This window comes from Aedes aegypti, chromosome 3 (assembly GCF_002204515.2).
Source record: "Aedes aegypti strain LVP_AGWG chromosome 3, AaegL5.0 Primary Assembly, whole genome shotgun sequence".
Classification (NCBI taxonomy): domain Eukaryota; kingdom Metazoa; phylum Arthropoda; class Insecta; order Diptera; family Culicidae; genus Aedes; species Aedes aegypti.
Genome location: NC_035109.1, coordinates 136,467,694 through 136,485,849, shown reverse-complemented (window position 1 = coordinate 136,485,849; position 18,156 = coordinate 136,467,694). Strand labels below are relative to the sequence as shown.

The window sequence follows — 18,156 nt, the reverse complement described above, 5'->3', positions numbered from 1 at the left end:
GTGAACGGGTCCGATCCAAATCACTAATTTTAGTGAACTGGATCTTTTGGACGGTTCAGTGGCTCAGCGGCTCGCAAAAGCAGCACGAACTGAACCGAGCGAACGGAAAAAAGAGCGGTTCACTCCCTGTTGCGTGACATTCGTTGTTTCTTTCGTATCTTTCTCTCTCTACATTCTTCCCCAGAGATTCACGATTCACTCGGCCGATTTCCCATGCCCGAACGAAAAAGAAGAAGCAAAAAATGTGATTGCCATTCAAGTGGTCTCTTTTTCTCTCTATCTGCAATCTGTATCTGTGCAAGTGGGTGGGGCGAATTTGTATGTCAAAGCTAAGAGCGCGGAGAGCACGGTGCAGCAGAAAACTTTGCTTGCATGTGCAGCGTGGCGCGCAAAGGAAGGCACATGTCAAGCGCTATAATAAAGCCGAAGAACGAGCAAAGGAGAATAGGGGAAGAATAGGTTCGTTCTTCTTTCCGGGTCACTATTTATCTGATCCATGCTAATCAAATGAGTCGACTCTCGCCAAAAAAGAGCCACGGCTCACTCGTTCTTTTGAGTGATCCGTATCTTTTGAACGGCTCCGATTGGTTTTGCCCATACCATACCTTACCAGTCAGGCTAAGGAGTAGTGTTTGATCCTTTGCTCGCGTCACTTGCTCCTGCGGGGGCGGGTGATGTGAGCAGGATCAATCGTGTCGCGCGTCGCTCGCGTGGCATGATCAATTAGTGGCGCGGTTCGCGAAGCAGGTTAGTAGTGTTTGATCCTTTGCTCGCGTCACTTGCTCCTGCGGGGGCGGGTGATGTGAGCAGGATCAATCGTGTCGCGCGTCGCTCGCGTGGCATGATCTATTAGTGGCGCGGTTCGCGAAGCAGGTTAGTTGTGTTTGATCCTTTGCTCGCGTCGCTTGCTCCTGCGGGGGCGGGTGATGTGAGCAGGATCAATCGTGTCGCGCGTCGCTCGCGTGGCATGATCTATTAGTGGCGCGGTTCGCGAAGCAGGTTAGTTGTGTTTGATCCTTTGCTCGCGTCACTTGCTCCTGCGGGGGCGGGTGATGTGAGCAGGATCAATCGTGTCGCGCGTCGCTCGCGTGGCATGATTTATTAGTGGCGCGGTTCGCGAAGCAGGTTAGTAGTGTTTGATCCTTTGCTCGCGTCACTTGCTCCTGCGGGGGCGGGTGATGTGAGCAGGATCAATCGTGTCGCGCGTCGCTCGCGTGGCATGATCTATTAGTGGCGCGGTTCGCGAAGCAGGTTAGTAGTGTTTGATCCTTTGCTCGCGTCACTTGCTCCTGCGGGGGCGGGTGATGTGAGCAGGATCAATCGTGTCGCGCGTCGCTCGCGTGGCATGATCAATTAGTGGCGCGGTTCGCGAAGCAGGTTAGTAGTGTTTGATCCTTTGCTCGCGTCACTTGCTCCTGCGGGGGCGGGTGATGTGAGCAGGATCAATCGTGTCGCGCGTCGCTCGCGTGGCATGATCTATTAGTGGCGCGGTTCGCGAAGCAGGTTAGTTGTGTTTGATCCTTTGCTCGCGTCACTTGCTCCTGCGGGGGCGGGTGATGTGAGCAGGATCAATCGTGTCGCGCGTCGCTCGCGTGGCATGATTTATTAGTGGCGCGGTTCGCGAAGCAGGTTGGTAGTGTTCGATCCTTAGCTCGCGTCAAATAATTTATCATGGTCTAATCGCTTATCAAAGTGAATCCTGTGACCCAACGATCCTCCCCATTAACAAACATCCCTTCCAGTAACCTTTGTGGAGATGCAGAGGTAAACACGGTCTCCATATAGCAAAGGTTACACACTAACATTCCTTCCTCCAATCCCACCTGACTGCAAGGACGTGGCCGGCGCCGTTATTGACCCTGTATAAATAGAGGCACTGAATTATGCACACTGAAGAAGATTTTGGCCAATCCCAGCCGAACTTCTAGTTGATTCTTTGTGCATTTTCACTGACTTCGGTCAATCACGGAATAGCAACCATTGATATGTGTAGTCAGTCTAAGCTAAGCTAAGCTAAGCTACCATACCTTACCAGTCAGGCTAAGGCCTGGGTGGCCTCTGCTGTACGTAGGAGACGTCTCCATTCGACTCGGTCCATGGCTGCCCGTCGCCAGCCACGCATTCTGCGAAGGGTCCGCAGATCGTCCTCAACTTGATCGACCCATCTTGCTCGCTGCGCACCACGTCGTCTTGTGCCGGTCGGATTGTTTTCGAGAACCATTTTCACCGGGATGGTATCCGACATTCTGGTGACATGCCCGGCCCACCGCAGCCTCCCAATTTTTGCGAGGTAGACAATGGTTGGTTCTCCCAGCAGCTGGTGCAATTCATGGTTCATCCGCCTTCTCCACGTTCCGTCTTCCATCTGCACTCCGCCGTAGATGGTCCGCAACACCTTCCGTTCGAAAACACCAAGGGCGCGTTGATCCTCTGCACGTAGGGTCCATGTTTCGTGCCCATAGAGGAGTACCGGTCTAATCAGCGTCTTGTAGATGGTCAACTTCGTGCGATGGAGAATTTTGCTCGATCGGAGCGTTCTGCGGAGTCCAAAGTAGGCACGATTTCCAGCAACGATGCGTCTCTGGATTTCTCTGCTGGTGTCGTTGTCGGCGGTCACCAGTGAGCCCAAGTACACGAATTCTTCGACAACCTCGATTTCATCACCGTCAATATGAACTCGAGGTGGGGGGCGTGCCGTGTCTTTTCTTGAGCCCCTCGCTATCATGTACTTCGTCTTTGACACATTGATGTTCAGTCCGATTCGCCTAGCTTCAGCTCTTAGTCGGATGTACGTGTCCGCCATCGTCTCAAAGTTGCGTGCAACAATATCAATGTCGTCGGCGAAACCAAGTAACTGAACGGACTTTCTGAAAATCGTGCCACTCGTGTCTATCCCCGCTCTTCTTATCACACCCTCTAAAGCAATGTTGAACAGTAAACACGAAAGGCCATCACCTTGCCGTAACCCTCTGCGAGATTCGAAGGGACTCGAGAGTGTCCCTGATACTCGGACTACGCACATCACTCGCTCCATCGTCGCCTTGATCAATCTTATTAGTTTGTCCGGGAAACCGTATTCGTGCATAATCTGCCATAGCTGTTCTCGATCGATTGTATCATAGGCCGATTTAAAATCGATGAATAAATGATGTGTGGGTACATTGTATTCGCGGCATTTCTGCAACACCTGGCGGATGGCGAATATCTGGTCCGTTGTTGCTCGTTCGCCCATAAATCCTGCCTGATATTGTCCAACGAATTCTCTAGCAATTGGTGATAGACGGCGGCATAGAATTTAGGAGAGTACCTTGTAGGCGGCGCTCAAAATTGTGATCGCACGATAATTGGCGCAATCCAACTTGTCGCCCTTTTTGTAGATGGGACAAACGACACCTTCCATCCACTCCTCCGGCAATACTTCCTCCTCCCAAATCTTGGAAATAACCCAGTGCAGCGCTCTTGCCAGTGCATCACCACCGTATTTTAGCAACTCGCTCGGAAGTTGGTCCACTCCAGCGGCTTTGTTGTTTTTAAACCGTCTAATCTCCGTTTCTAGCTCTTGGAGATCTGGAGGCGGAAGTCTTCCGTCGTCCGCGCGTGCTCCCAAAGTTATTTTCGTGCCACCTCCGCTACTGGCCACATCACCACTAAGGTGCTCGCCGTAGTGCTGCCGCCACCTTTCGACCACCTCACGTTCGTTCGTGAGAAGATTTCCGTCACAGTCTCTGCACATGTCGGCTTGTGGCACAAAGCCTTTGCGCGAACGGTTAAGCTTCTCGTAGAACTTCCGTGTGTCTTTAGCGCGGAACAGCTCTTCCATCGCTTCGCGATCTCGTTCTTCTAGATGGCGCTTTTTTCTTCGGAAGATCGAGTTTTGTCTGTTACGCGCCTGTTTATACCGTGCCTCGTTCGCTCTCGTGCGGTGTTGCAGCATTCTCGCCCATGCTGCATTCTTCTCATTCTTCAACTGATCGCATTCGCCGTCGTACCAGTCATTTCTCTGATTCGGGGTCGCTGGACCTAGTGCTACTGTTGCGGTGCTACCTATCTTATGTGCCTCCAGCCATCTTCAAGAGTGGCGGCGCCAAGCTGCTCTTCCGTTGGTACCGTCGAAAGTTTTGAGCGCATGCATACAGCAACTAGATAGTGATCCGAATCTATATTCTCACTGCGGTTTGTGCGAACATTGGTAATGTCAGAGAAGAATTTTTCGTCGATTAGAACGTGGTCGATTTGGTTCTCGGTTACACGGATAAAAATCTGATCCCCACACCATGATTTACAAATCATGAAATTCATAAATTGGTTAGGTCATGATATCAGGATCACAAATCATGGTTCCTGGAGTCATAATCATGATTCCTCATAAGCGTAACATCCAGTGTGAAAACACTAAGCGGTGCACTTTGCTTCATGTCATTCGTATCGATCATTATAAATTCAAGATGACGCAATGGTTGAGTGGTAGAATACGTGGCTCACAATCGGAAGGTTCTTGGCTCAAATCTCAATGTATTCTATTTTTAACTTTTTTTTATTTTGTCGGTCATAAACGGATGCGCGACTCAGCATTTTTGGCATTTGAGTCATGATTCCGAGCAATCAGCTACAAAAACCTAACGCGTGTGTTGCGTTACGGCAATCTGACTCATGATATCATGAGTCCAAATCATGGTGTATTTGACTGCTCCTTCTTCACCGCTTGACTGCTCCTTCTTCACCGTTGTTGCCGATGGACATCCATCATCCACCGTTTATCCTTTTGCTCTGTGAGAACGACGAACTTCTGAACCTAGCGGACGACGATAATTACGAAGTCAAGTTCAATTTCGAAGTATGTGATTTTGAGCTCTTGAGTGACATTTTTGGAAGTACAGATTGGAATGCTTTGCTTGGAAATACGAATCTTGAAGCGATGTTATCAGCCTTTTACCAAAAACTGAACAGTGTATTCGGTGAACATGTGCCAAAGACAAGACGTAACACGAGATCGATTTTTAATAAACCCTGGTGGACTCCCGTGCTACGCAACCAACGTAACAACCTCAGAAAAGCACGGAAACGCTTCTTTCAATCAAGGGACGATTGCGACAGAAGTCATCTTCAAGAAATTGAGATACGGTATAAAACGCTACTTTCATCCACCTACGAGAGCTACATTTCTACAGTACAGTCAAGTCTCAAGCAAAACCCGTCTCGATTTTGGGAATTCGTGAAAAATCTTCAATCTAGTAATCGCATTCCTCCGAGCGTAACATATAACGGAATTGAAGCTCACAACACTTCGGAAGCCGCTGATCTATTTGCAGAGTTCTTTGAAAGTGTATTCAGCAAAGTATCGCCTGTGCAGCGTTCGAATATTTTTGCACACTTGCAAGAGCATGATTTTTCATTTCCTGATTTACAATTTTCACCGGATGAAGTCCTAGAAGCTCTACGTGATCTGGATATAAAAAAAGGGCCCGGAACCGATGGTATTCCTCCCCTGGTAATAAGGAATTGCGCTGCTGCATTGTGTATTCCAATAACATGCATTTTCAATTGTTCCCTTCGCGAAAGGACATTTCCGGCTGCATGGAAAATGGCCTACATTGTTCCGGTTTACAAATCCGGGAGCCGTAATCATGTTTCTAATTATCGGGGTATATCCATACTATGCTGTCTTTCGAAAATTCTGGAGAAGTTGATTCACAAAACTCTGAGCAACACACTGACATCGATCATCTCCGAAAGTCAACATGGATTCATGAAAAATCGCTCAACGACAACGAACCTAATGAGCTATGTATCGACGTTGTTTCGGGAAGTGGAAGCAAGGCAACAGGTTGACTCTATTTACGTAGACTTTGCCAAAGCATTCGACACGGTGCCGCATATTGTGGTGATCGAGAAGTTCAAGCGCTTGGGCTTTCCACGATGGCTCACCGAGTGGCTCTACTCATATCTAACGAACCGATACGCCTTTGTGATGGTCAACTCAACGCGTTCTCGTACGTTCAACATTACGTCCGGAGTTCCACAAGGAAGTGTTTTGGGGCCACTTATATTCAACGTCTTCATAAACGACTTGTATTCGTTGCTCTCTTCATGCAATCTGTCGTTCGCGGATGATCTGAAATTCTACCGCACCATATCATCTCCTCAGGACTGCATCGCCCTCCAGGAGGACATCGACATCATGCTCATCTGGTGCGACAACAACGGCATGCGCGTGAATAGCGGGAAATGTAAAATAATTTCGTTTACTCGCTGTAACACCTCTTACCAGCATCGGTACTTCATCGGGGCGGAGGAGCTAGTCCGCGTTAATTCAATTTGCGACCTTGGTGTTACGATAGATTTCAAGGTGAGATTTAACGAGCACATCGGGCTGACTGTCGCCAAAGCATTCTCCGTTCTAGGAATGATTCGAAGGCACACCAACTCTTTCACAGATGTTTACGCCTTAAAAACGCTGTACTGTTCTTTGGTGCGGAGCATCTTAGAATATGCCTCTCCTGTCTGGTGTCCATCTCAGGTTACGCAGATACTTTCAATAGAACGAGTGCAGAAAAAATTCCTGAGGTTTGCGCTGAGTAGGCTACCGTGGAACGATGCAAGGAATTTGCCGAGCTACCATGAACGATGCCAGCTGATAAGATTGGAATCTTTGTCAGCCAGACGTACCAATCAGCAACGTTTGTTCATATTCGACCTGATCAAAGGGGGAATAGATTGCCCTGCACTACTGGAGCTGCTGAGTTTCAATGCTCCTTCTAGAAGATTTCGGAACGCTGTTCTTCTGTATATACCAAATCATCGGACTAACTATGGTTATAACAGCTCCTTGAGTTCTTGCTTGCGAGCATTTAACGATGTTGGAGACAAATTTGATTTTGACGTGACGAAGAACATATTTTTAAATAGAATAAGAAATTGATTTTACTTTTTTTATATACTAAATTCAGTCTGTACGATAAATCGAAGACGGTGTAAATAAATAAATATTTTCATAAGACGAAAACACGTTGGAATCATGATATCATGAGTCATAATCTTGTTTTTGGATTCTGATTTCTACCCGTGTAGGTTATCGGGTGATCTCCAGGTGGTCTTATGGATATCTTTGCGGGGGAAGAAGGTTCTTCGGCCTACCATACCACGAGAGGCTGCAAAGTTGACGCATCGTTGGCCGTTGTCGTTTGATACGGCATGCAGACTGTTCCGCCCGATCACCGGTCTGTACATCTCCTCTCGTCCTACCTGTGCGTTCATGTCGCCAACAACGAGTTTCACGTCACGCGGAGAGCATCCGTCATAAATCTGCTCCAGCTGCGCGTAAAACGTCTCCTTCTCGTCGTCGGGTCTCCCTTCGTGTGGGCAGTGTACGTTGATGATGCTGTAGTTGAAGAAACGGCCTTTTATCCTCATCTTGCACATCCTTGCGTTGATCGGCTGCCACCCGATAACGCGTTGTCGCATCTTGCCCAACACTATGAAGCCAGTTCCTAGCTCATTTGTGGTGCCACAGCTTTGGTAGAAGGTAGCCGCTCGATGCCCGCTTTTCCACACCTTCTGTCCAGTCCAACAAAGTTCCTGCAGCGCTACGATATCGAAGTAACGGGGATGTAGTTCGTCATAGATTATCCTGTCGCAACCTGCGAAACCAAGTGACTTGCAGTTCTATGTTCCAAGTTTCCAATCGTAATCCTTATTTCGTCGCGTGGGTCTTTGCCGATTGTTCCAGATCGTATTATCTCCTATGTTATTCGCAATAAGGTTTTTTACGGGTGGCTTATTGGGCCTACGCCAACACTCCTGTCTCGCCGGAGCGCCATCGTGCCAGCTCTGTTTAACGTCCCAACTAACACTAGGACGATCGCGCTAATGGGACTACCACCTTGGATTTAGCTGTGCGCGATTCAGCATTTCTTACTCAGCCGCTGGATACCAGAACAGACGCTGTTTGAGCCGCACCTCCTGGTGAACAGACGCTCGAGACGTACCTCCTCAATCTAGCTGATGTCAGAAGGACAACAGTGCCCAGGCTGCACTACCAGCTAAGTACGCAATCCTTAGCTGGCGGTCTTTGTCATCGTTTGACCCGTGGAAGCGTGAGGTAGGAACTTGTGAGGACCAGAGCTGTGTTGAACGCTCCTTCCTATTTGTCGACTCACCGTTTTGCAGCCCAATGCCCATCTCTACACTGAATCATCATGATATTTTTAAAACAATCATTAAGGGAACGTCTTCTTCTTCTTCCTGGCATTACGCCCTCTCTGGGGCAGAGCCTGCTTCTCAGCGTAGTGTTCAATGCGCACTTCCACAGTTATTAACTAAGAGCTTTCTAAACCAAAATTGTCATTTTCGCACTCGTATATCGTGTGGCAAGTACGATTGGTACCTACTCTATGCCCAGAGAAGTCAAGGAAATTTCCATTATGAAAAGATCCTGGACCGACCGGAAATCGAACCCGGTTGTAGCCGCGGACTCTAACCACTCGGCTAAGGAAGTCCCCTCGTTAAGGGAACTATAAAGAATTTTGTTCAAGGTTTCTTCCAAGAAATTTTTATGGGAATATTTCTGAAAATTTCCGGAAGTATCTTGTTGTATTCTTCATCTACAGTAAATTTTATAATCTGAAGAAAAGTTAAGGTGAAGATGAATCGAAGTTAAAGTTCAAATTTTCAAGAGCACGGATCTGGAGAACCAAATATCCGTTTAAGCTGAAAACTTAATCAATTTCTCCAGATCCGTGCTCTTGAAAATTTGAACTTTGGCTTCGATTCATCTTCACCTTAAACTATTTAATCTTTTAGGTATTGCTACATAGCATTGCTTTGAAATTATCTCGAGAGATCTACAAACTTCACAAGAGATTTGCTACAGAAAATGTGCTCTAGGATTGCTACAGAAAAATTACTTCAGTATTTCATTCTACGATGACTTGAATACCTTCACCTGGCTTTTTACCAAAAAAATGAACAAAGTTTTTCTAGAATTTGATATGTCTGCGGATCTTTCAGGATTGAATTATTTGCTTTCAAAATTCAATATAAAATGTCTTAACTTTGAGTTAATGTCTTTTCAAATGTAATTGGATTAGAGATTCTAGCATGTTTCATGAATCCTTTCAAAAATTCATTAGGGGCTGGATTCGTCATTAATTCAATAGCAGTTTTTTTTCGTTCGAAATCGACAACGTTTACAAGAAAATGTGTTCACTGTGGAGATGGGCAAAATGGCTCATTTTAGTGAACGGATCCGATCCGAAGCAGTCACTTCAGTGAACCGGATCTTTTGAACACTACAGTGGCTCAGCGGCTTGCAAGGAAAGAACGAACTGAATTGAGTGAAAAGTTGTGCTCCCTGTTGCGTGACATGCGTCGTATCTTTCGCTCTCTCATTATTCGTACATTGTTCTCCAGAAACTCTCGATATTCTCGGCTCTTTTTCTCTACCCGAACCAAAAAGGAAGAAGCTTTATCATGCAAGTGAGCTGTTTTTCTCTCTATCTATCATCTGCCTGTATGCGAGTGGGCGGGGCAAATTTGTCTGTCTATGCTGAATGCACCGAGAGTACGGAGTAGCAGAAGACTGTACTTGCATGTGTGGCGTGGCGCGCAAAGCAAAGTACGCTACAAGCGTTATAATAAAGCTGTGAAACAAACGAAGTAGAATAGCCGAAATACACTTTTTTTAACAACTACCGAAAAGCTAAACATTACATATAATTTGCAATTGGATTAGATGGACAAATTGATGTGAAGATTTGCGAAAAAGTTACACGTCTTCTTAGTGAGAATCGAACTCACGACTTCCCGATCTCTAGTTGGGGCGCGTTACCACTACGACATGAGACTTTTTCGCAAATCTTCACATCAATTTGTCCATCTAATCCAATTGCAAATTATATGTAATGTTTAGCTTTTCGGTAGTTGTTAAACTTCCACTCGGCTGGTTAGCCGTAAACCACGATTCATAATTAAAAACATGTATTTATCGAGCAACAGACTCATGTTCCGTAACCGGTCGTTTGAGAACGTCGCGACCCATTGGAAGCCCACACAATAGATACCTCAGCCAGCGCAGTTGCTGGCTAGTGTAGTGTGCTATTCCTATACCTAATAAACAATGCGCTCTCGGGCTAGGCATTGGATATATATAGAAAGCGTTGTGTTTGGATGGGCATCTAATTCTTCCGAAAGAGGTGCAATTTGCGAAAGAGGACCACGTGATTATTGAGCTGATATCGAATTCAGGTTAACTTCTGCGTTCATGAGTCCTCTCATGGCGTAGTGGTAACGCCCCCCAACTAGAGATCGGGGAGTCGTGAGTTCGATTCTCACTGAGAAGACGTGTAACTTTTTCGCAAATCTTCACATCAATTTGTCCATCTAATCCAATTGCAAATTATATGTAATGTTTAGCTTTTCGGTAGTTGTTAAACTTCCACTAGGCTGGTTAGCCGTAAACCACGATTCATAATTAAAAACATGCACTTTTTTTCTGATCCGAGCTGATCAAATGAATCGACTCTCGCCAAAAAAGAGCCACGGATCACTCGTTCATTTGAGTGATCCGGATCTTTTGAATGGCTTCGATTCTTTTTGCCCATCTCTAGAAAGACCCTTAATGAATTTCTGGAGCTATTCTAGTAATAAATTGTTGACGTATATCAGGGTGAAAATCTGGTAGAACTCATGAACACTTGGATGAATTACTAAAACATATAAGAAAAAACCCTGATGTGATTCATGGTGAAATTATTGAAGCATGGTGAATTTCATGCATCCTGCTGAATTTGGTTTTAAATTTTAAGCTAATTATTGGTAGAATCCAAGCGAGAACATTTGAAAAGGTTTTTGAGGGAATACCGGAAAAATCCTGGAAGAATTCGTGAGAGTAAAATTGATAAATTCCTTTAAATTAATTGAAAAAAAAATCAAGAAAGAATATTTGAAACTATTTTGGAGCTAAAAGTGTAATGAGTTCCTAGTATATTTTTTAAAACTTTTAAGTGAAAAATAATAATAAAGTCAACTAATAGTGCAGCTTCTATTAATCTATCAAAAATAAGCAAACAAGTTTAAATTGTAAAATTGTAGGAATGTTTTCCAGTTATCCATTTTTAATTGAAAATCACACATTCTACGGGCTTTTCTCCTGAAATGTGTCATCGGTTTTACATATTAACAAGTGGAGAAAGGTTCTTTCAAAAACTCTAACGCTTCCAATGATTTGCTTCAAGAATTTTTTCCAGAGATTTATTCAGGGTTTCATTTAAGTAGTTTTACAAAAATGAAATAGCAAAGTCCTTTTCGATAATGATTTTTCATTAATTCTTCAAATACTCATCAGGAGTTCTTTCAGATTTTAACAAAAAATGCTCCAGGGATTTCAGTTCCGATTATTGTGGTAACTCTTTCTGAGATTCTTTCAAGAATTCACTTAGAATACCATCAGAGATTTCCCCAAGTATTTCAATTCCACATAGTCCTTTTAGTTTTTCTTTAATTCTAATGCATTTGTTAAGTCCAGAGATTCCTTCATGAATTTCTCCATGAATACCCCCCTCCAGAGATACCTTCGAAAATGTCTCCACGTGTTTATTCTGAAATCCCTCGGGAAATTCGCGAGTTATGTCTCCAGGGATTTGAACATCAGCATAGATGGCCAGAACAATCGAAGTTGCACAGGAACTTGATGAATGGGGTTTGAGATTAGCGTACCATTCTTCAATGTGTACAAATCGAGAGCTCAAATTTTAAAAGTCAATAACGGCACCAGCCACGTCCTTACGGTCATCGGGGAAGGGCAGGAAAGTTAGTTCGACAACTGTTGTTATGTACTAGAGACCGAGTATACCTCTGCATTTCCACAGTTGTCATGGAAAGGATATTGGTTTGGTGGGATAAGGTAGAGATCTGGGAGCCCACTTATGTCTCCAGAGGTTTCTCGAGTAATGTCTTCAGTGAGTTTTCCAAAGATGCATCCAGAGATTTCTTCAGGATTTTTTTTCTATAAATTCCTCCAAATGTCTACAATAGCGATTTCTCCAGGGATTTCTTAAATAATTTGTATAGAAAATTCCCAAAAAAATCATCTAGGGATTTCTTTAGAGAGCAGTTTCGAATACAACAACATTTTCTAGACCAGCTCCGATAGAATTTCCTTTCATTACTCCAGGAATTTCTCTAGTGATGCTTCTAAACATTCCTTCAGTGATTCGTATTGAGATTTCTCCAATTATTCTTCAGGAACATTTACAAAGATTTTCAGGTATTTCTCCAGAATTTTAATCATTTTCTCCATGGATTTTTTCAGGGATACCTTCAGCAAAATCTTCACAGTGATTCTTCCGGGGATTTATTCAAGGATTACTCCAAAAATTACACCACAGATTCCGCCAAAGATGCTTCCAAAGAAGCCTCCAAGGATTCTTTTGGAATTTACCCAGGTAATCAAAACAGATTTTTTTTCTAGAGACTACTATATGGATTCCTCTAAAAAATCTTAATAAGGATTCCCCTGAGATTTCTCCAGCAATTTCTCCAGGGATAATCCCAGAAAACTCTCTTCATGGGTTCCTCCAAAAATTGTACCAGGGATTATTCAGGAATAATTCCTGAGATTTCCCGGGTATTCCTCCAAAGATTCTGGCAAGAACTTCTTTAGGGATTCTTCCAGAGATTCTTCCAAGGATTTCTGAAGGGATTTTTCTATGGATTTCACCATGAAATAATACCCAAGCTGAGTGTTCTAATGAGCACTTCCACAGTTATTAACCTTCCAGTCGTCGCGCGGTTTGTCACCGTCAGAACCACCACGCTGCTGTTGTGAACCAAAAGCGAGGTTTTTTCAACAGTGTTGTACAAAATACAACAGCGCGACGACTGAAGTGTTAATTGAGAGCTTACTATGCCAATGACCGTTTTTGCATGTGTATATCGTGTGGCAGGTACGAAGATACTCGACCGGTGGGATTCGAACCCACGACCCTCAGCTTGGTCGTGGGATATAGCAAAAAAAAAACTAGAAGTACCTCTACGGATTTCTCTTGGTATCTCTACAGGTATTTCTCCATTGATTCATCCAGGAATCTCTCCGAAAAGAATTTTTGGAAAAAAAAATTGGAATCCCTGGAAGAATTCTAGAGTTTAAATAACTTGAGTAATTCGTGTAGGAATTTCACTGCAGTTTTCTCTGAATGAATTCCAGGAGGAAAATATTGAGGGATTATATTGATTACTTTAGGAATTAGTAATCAATATAATCCCTAGAAGAATTCTTGGAAAAATTCCTGGAAAACTTTCCAGAATAATTCCTGTGGGAATTGAGAGAGGACCACCAAGGGAAAACCCTGCAAGTTCTCGATATTGTATACAATATATCTTCTTTCTAAATTGTTTGTATTTCTCCAGCTATCTGAACTTCTTCTTCTGCTTTTTCGTAACGGTGCTTTTCTTGGCTCAAATTGTAATTTGGTTAATCCAAATCCAAATCTAACCAATGTTTAGTACAAATGAAAAATAAAGCAAAACGTTCCTGGTACTGTTTCGACAACATTACTTGCCTCAAGATTACCAAACCAATTTGCAGACCTTTTTCAAACATCCCCATCTATAGCATTCCTTCTCGGTGGAAGTCATTGATTTCTATAAAACTTTTTCACTCTTTTCCTTTTTCCAAGCTATCGTTGTCTGACCATCAGGAACAAGAAACGTGGTTTGGTCATCGCTTCCCAGAAGACGGACAGCGAGGCGTGTGAAAGTGAAAGCTGTCAAGATAAGACGATTGGATCCCAAATATGTGATTCATCCGAGTGCGCCCCAGCAAAAAAGACTCAATCAAGATGTGAGTGATCTTCGATTATTTGGACCTGGCTTAGTTTTGGTTTGCCCAACGGCTTGGCACCTGTGGATGCCAAAGAAATCGGAAAGTCAATAAAAAGGGTATCGTTTTAGATGGATTTAGGATGGAACTTGATGCTTGTTTTTTTTCTTCTGTAAGGACGAATGTTTCGATGGGTGGTTGGGCGATGAAGAGTTATGGCAAATAAATGTGAAGGTTCGAGTTGAGGTGAATGGGGCTAAAATTTATGGAAGAATAGGTGCCCGATATAAATTTAAATTCATTTGGTGAACGGCTGATGGTACGTCGAACGCGATTCAGAGGGATTCGTTCCGAAATTGTGGAGAAAAACGAAAAAAAAAAATCAAATCGACCAATACGATTGGAATGAATATTTATAGCCAACGAGCCACGTATTTGGCTCGTAAATTACAATCAATGGTTTGCTGTTTGCCTCACTGTGATTCCAAGCAAGCAAGTCTCCTGAGGGATTACGCGGGTGTCGCCTTAATTTGCTATCAATTTAAGATGCTGAAAACTTTCGACGATTGGGTTGTTATGCTAATTTAATTATAAGTGGCAATTTGGGTCAATGGAGCTGTCGACACTTTCGATGGTGCTCACTTTGCAATTGGAATGGGTTGACTGAATGGGAAAAGTTGTATAATGGCTCATTTATCGCCCTTTTACTAACTTCTGTACAATCCGGAATACTATTCGTCGTAAACTAGCGATCGACCTTATACTACAGCTAGGACAACAACTAGGAAATCCTAGAGCAACATTATTCTTGGGATAATCAAACTTTCAGAAACATTTTAGGAAAAAACTAACAAATGATTTTTGACAAAATATAACAATGAAATTTTCAACGTGATTCTTTTTGTAGAAATCAAATGAAACTTCTGACAAATTTCAGATTACATAAACTAGTAAGAAATTCTTTAATGTATTTCTGTGGTTATTCTTGGAAGAAATTGGAAAAGAATAACTAGTCCAAAACGGAAGTCATTGAGAGATTCATCAAATCATGTCTGGATAAACTAAAAGAAAAAATTCTGTAGCATTCACTACAGGTACAATTTGAAGAAGATTCTGATAAAGTTTCTGCAGTTATGTCTATACAAGCTTTGTTTTACTCACGTTCGGGAGATTTTCTTTTTGCGTGCTTTATACAAATTTCTTCGAAAAGTCTAACAGAAGATCTGTCGGTGTTCTTACCAAAAAACTTTTAATAAAAAGGACTGCGAAAACTTCTCTCTGGGTTTCTGCTAAGCTCGATTAAAAAAATCCATGAAAGCTTTCATCATATATTAAGTCAAATTTTCTAAAATTCTTCAAAAAGCACTGCGCAACATTTCTTGTTTGGTAATTTTATCAAGAACATTTCCTGAAGGTTTTTCAAGGAAATTAAAAATTCCTTGTGGACCTCCAGGAAATGTTCTTGATAGAAATTACCAAAAAAATGTACCTCGGTGCTTTTTAAGAATTTCAGACAAAGAACTAAGAACATTTCTCTTAAATTGCTAACAGAAACGCTCCAAAATATCACCAATTTCCATCCATTGAATAACAGCACAAACTTTTTTATACTGCTCACTAAGAAGCGCAAGAAAGCGTTATACAAATTATATTTGTTCAGCCGTAACGTCTATTGCTATGGGTAGCGTTTAAGGCAAATACATGCTCAAGGTGCCTGGGTTTGTTTTCACTGCTGAACGCGTTTTTGTCTCAAGCACCAAAATACCGCTTTTTATTTAATTTAGAATTGATGAATCCATTGCCATTTTCACAAATATCATAGCACGTCTAATTTTTTAGATATTGACTGTTAAAAATGCAAAAATTGACTATTTAATCCAACTTGCATGCAAGTTTGCCAGATTGTATAGCAAAATAAATTGCCTGATTTGCCACATAATTCAAACTTCATGTGTAAAACAATACTTATCAGCAAAGTTCATAATAATTTGATGATAAAATGTTATTTTTTTGGTGGTTCAGAAAAGTATTTTATTTTGCCATACAAGAGAAATGAAAAAAAAATATATGGAGAAATTTCAACTAAATTATATCTAAATTAAAAGTTTAAGTCCTATTTTGCATGCTTAGTGGATTATATTGCACAAAAGTTTTATAAATCATACTTTAAATCTCATGTAAACATCAATGAAACCAGTGTTTTACACAAGTTTGGCGATCTGTAGCTGAAAATTGTGACGTGCCCGAACATTTCTAAGAACGGCATCAATTTCAGCGACCCGAAATATAGAGACACATAATTTGATCCTTGAGACACGCTAAAATCATTTTTTTACGTTGTGTTTCTTGTCGTGAGGAAAATTCGTAAGCCTCCTTGAGCATGTTCCTGTCACACGTTATACAAATGCAAAATTGCAAAGCTCTCATTTAACAACTGTAGAAGTGACTTTATTTTATTCAACTATGGCCCAGTGGTAGAAATATTCGCATCCCGAAGTATTTTACGAGTGTAAACTAACGCAGAACAAACATGACAGACTCGCGAACAGGCTTGGTGTGAGTAAGTTCACACTAGCTTTCTCGGGGGAACATACTAAAAGAAATAGCAAAAAGTCAACGAACATTTCCTTGCGAATAATCGAAAAAACTGTGATTTAGACGGGGTGGATGGTCAATGGCTACCGCTTCTGCTTCATATGCAAAAGGTCATCGGTTCAATCCCAGGCCCGTCCCTTTTCTCGTACATTGTAGTTGTATATTAATTATACCAGTCCTACACCTTTTCGAATGAACTGGTGTAGATGCAGGAGTATAGCCGGTCTACTACGATTTAGTATGGTTTTGACAAGCAAATCAATTGTTTACCCATCAAATTGATAGTAAACTAGCAGTTGGTAGTCAAAAACCCTTAACCGTTCAGTCGTCGCGCTGTTGTATTTTGTACAACACTGGTGAAAAAACCTCGCTTTTCGATCACAACAGCAGCTTGGTGGTTCTGACGGTGGTCAACCACGCGACGACTGGAAGGTTAAAAATCAGAAGTCTAGGAGAGGAAATAGCTTTTACCAAAAGTGCAATCAACTCGGAACAGTTCCTAACACGTTTACGGATCACTTTAGCTTCGTTTACTCGCGAGCACCACAAAAACAAGTAAATCAGCACTCTGATGCTCGCGAGCATTTTGAATTGCTTTTATTCTGGTTCAGCAGATAAGTTCACTACTTTTCATCACTGTTATAGTCCAAAAAGCAGAAATATGCATTTTGAGCTCTAGAATGAAACATTTGACGAAAACAGTCTTCTACAAGATTGTTTGTATTAGTTAGCCCTTTCGTTTGGTGTTATTGAAAGTTAGAGTGGTCCATATTTTCATAGAAATGGTAGAATTGATATTATTTTTATTTGTAGATATTATAGTATACATGCTTCAGTCAAGTTATAAACCATTCAATGTCAAGCAAGTTCGCCAACAAAAAAAAATCAGCTTTCAAAACGACTTCAATAATCTCTTTGAAAAAAAAAATCGAGACAATGTTTGACAAAATCAATAAATCTATCGCTTCAGAAATTATACCATAGATTTTTTATATAATTTACTTAATCAATAACTTAGTCATATGGAGAATGTACCACCGGCTGTTTGCGAATGCAGTAGTGTAGCTAGTGGGGTGTGGTCCGCATCTGGCCCCGAAAACAGCAAAAATTTCTCATAACATTAGAAATTAAGTTTTTGAAATGTATCGCTTATTTCAATGCTATTGAATATCATCGAAATATCAGAGGGACCTCTATAATTTGAGCCTGAGAAAGCCAGGAACAGGTTTGGGAACATTTTATTATGAGCCATGTCTCAAACCAAGCTGATATGGATATTTGTACACAATATTTTCTCAAAAAGTACCAAAGCATGTTTCGACAACGCCAATAAAGGTTGGTTGGTTGGTTTGACTTTATTAACGAGATTTTTAGCCCTGGGCTAATTCATCTCGGGACCAACGGCTTTACTTCCCTTCCGAAGGAAGTCGTCACTATAACTTTTTACGTTATAAGTGACTATGTCGGGGATGGGAGCCAATAAAGGTCTCTAAAGTCTCTTTTTACGCAAATCATCTAATCTATCTAAAGTCTCCTTTCATATTTTGGAATTTCAATGGTTTTTGATGTAATTTCATGAGCTTCCTGAAATTACTACGCGACTACGGTTCATAGATTTTCATCTTCAGAAATTCTTCTAGGAATTCAATCAGAGCTTTTTTCAAGTATATGTACAAAGATAGGAGGAATTCCAAAGACAAGAGGAATTCCTTCAAAATTTGCCCACGAAATTAATTCTAGTAACG

General features: G+C 42.1%; 1 protein-coding gene across 4 annotated transcripts in view; it reads right to left on the bottom strand.

Moving 5' to 3' along the window:
* Nucleotides 1-18,156, bottom strand: part of LOC5575615 — a 984,994-nt gene that overhangs the window by 167,555 nt on the left and 799,283 nt on the right. The window lies entirely within an intron of this gene.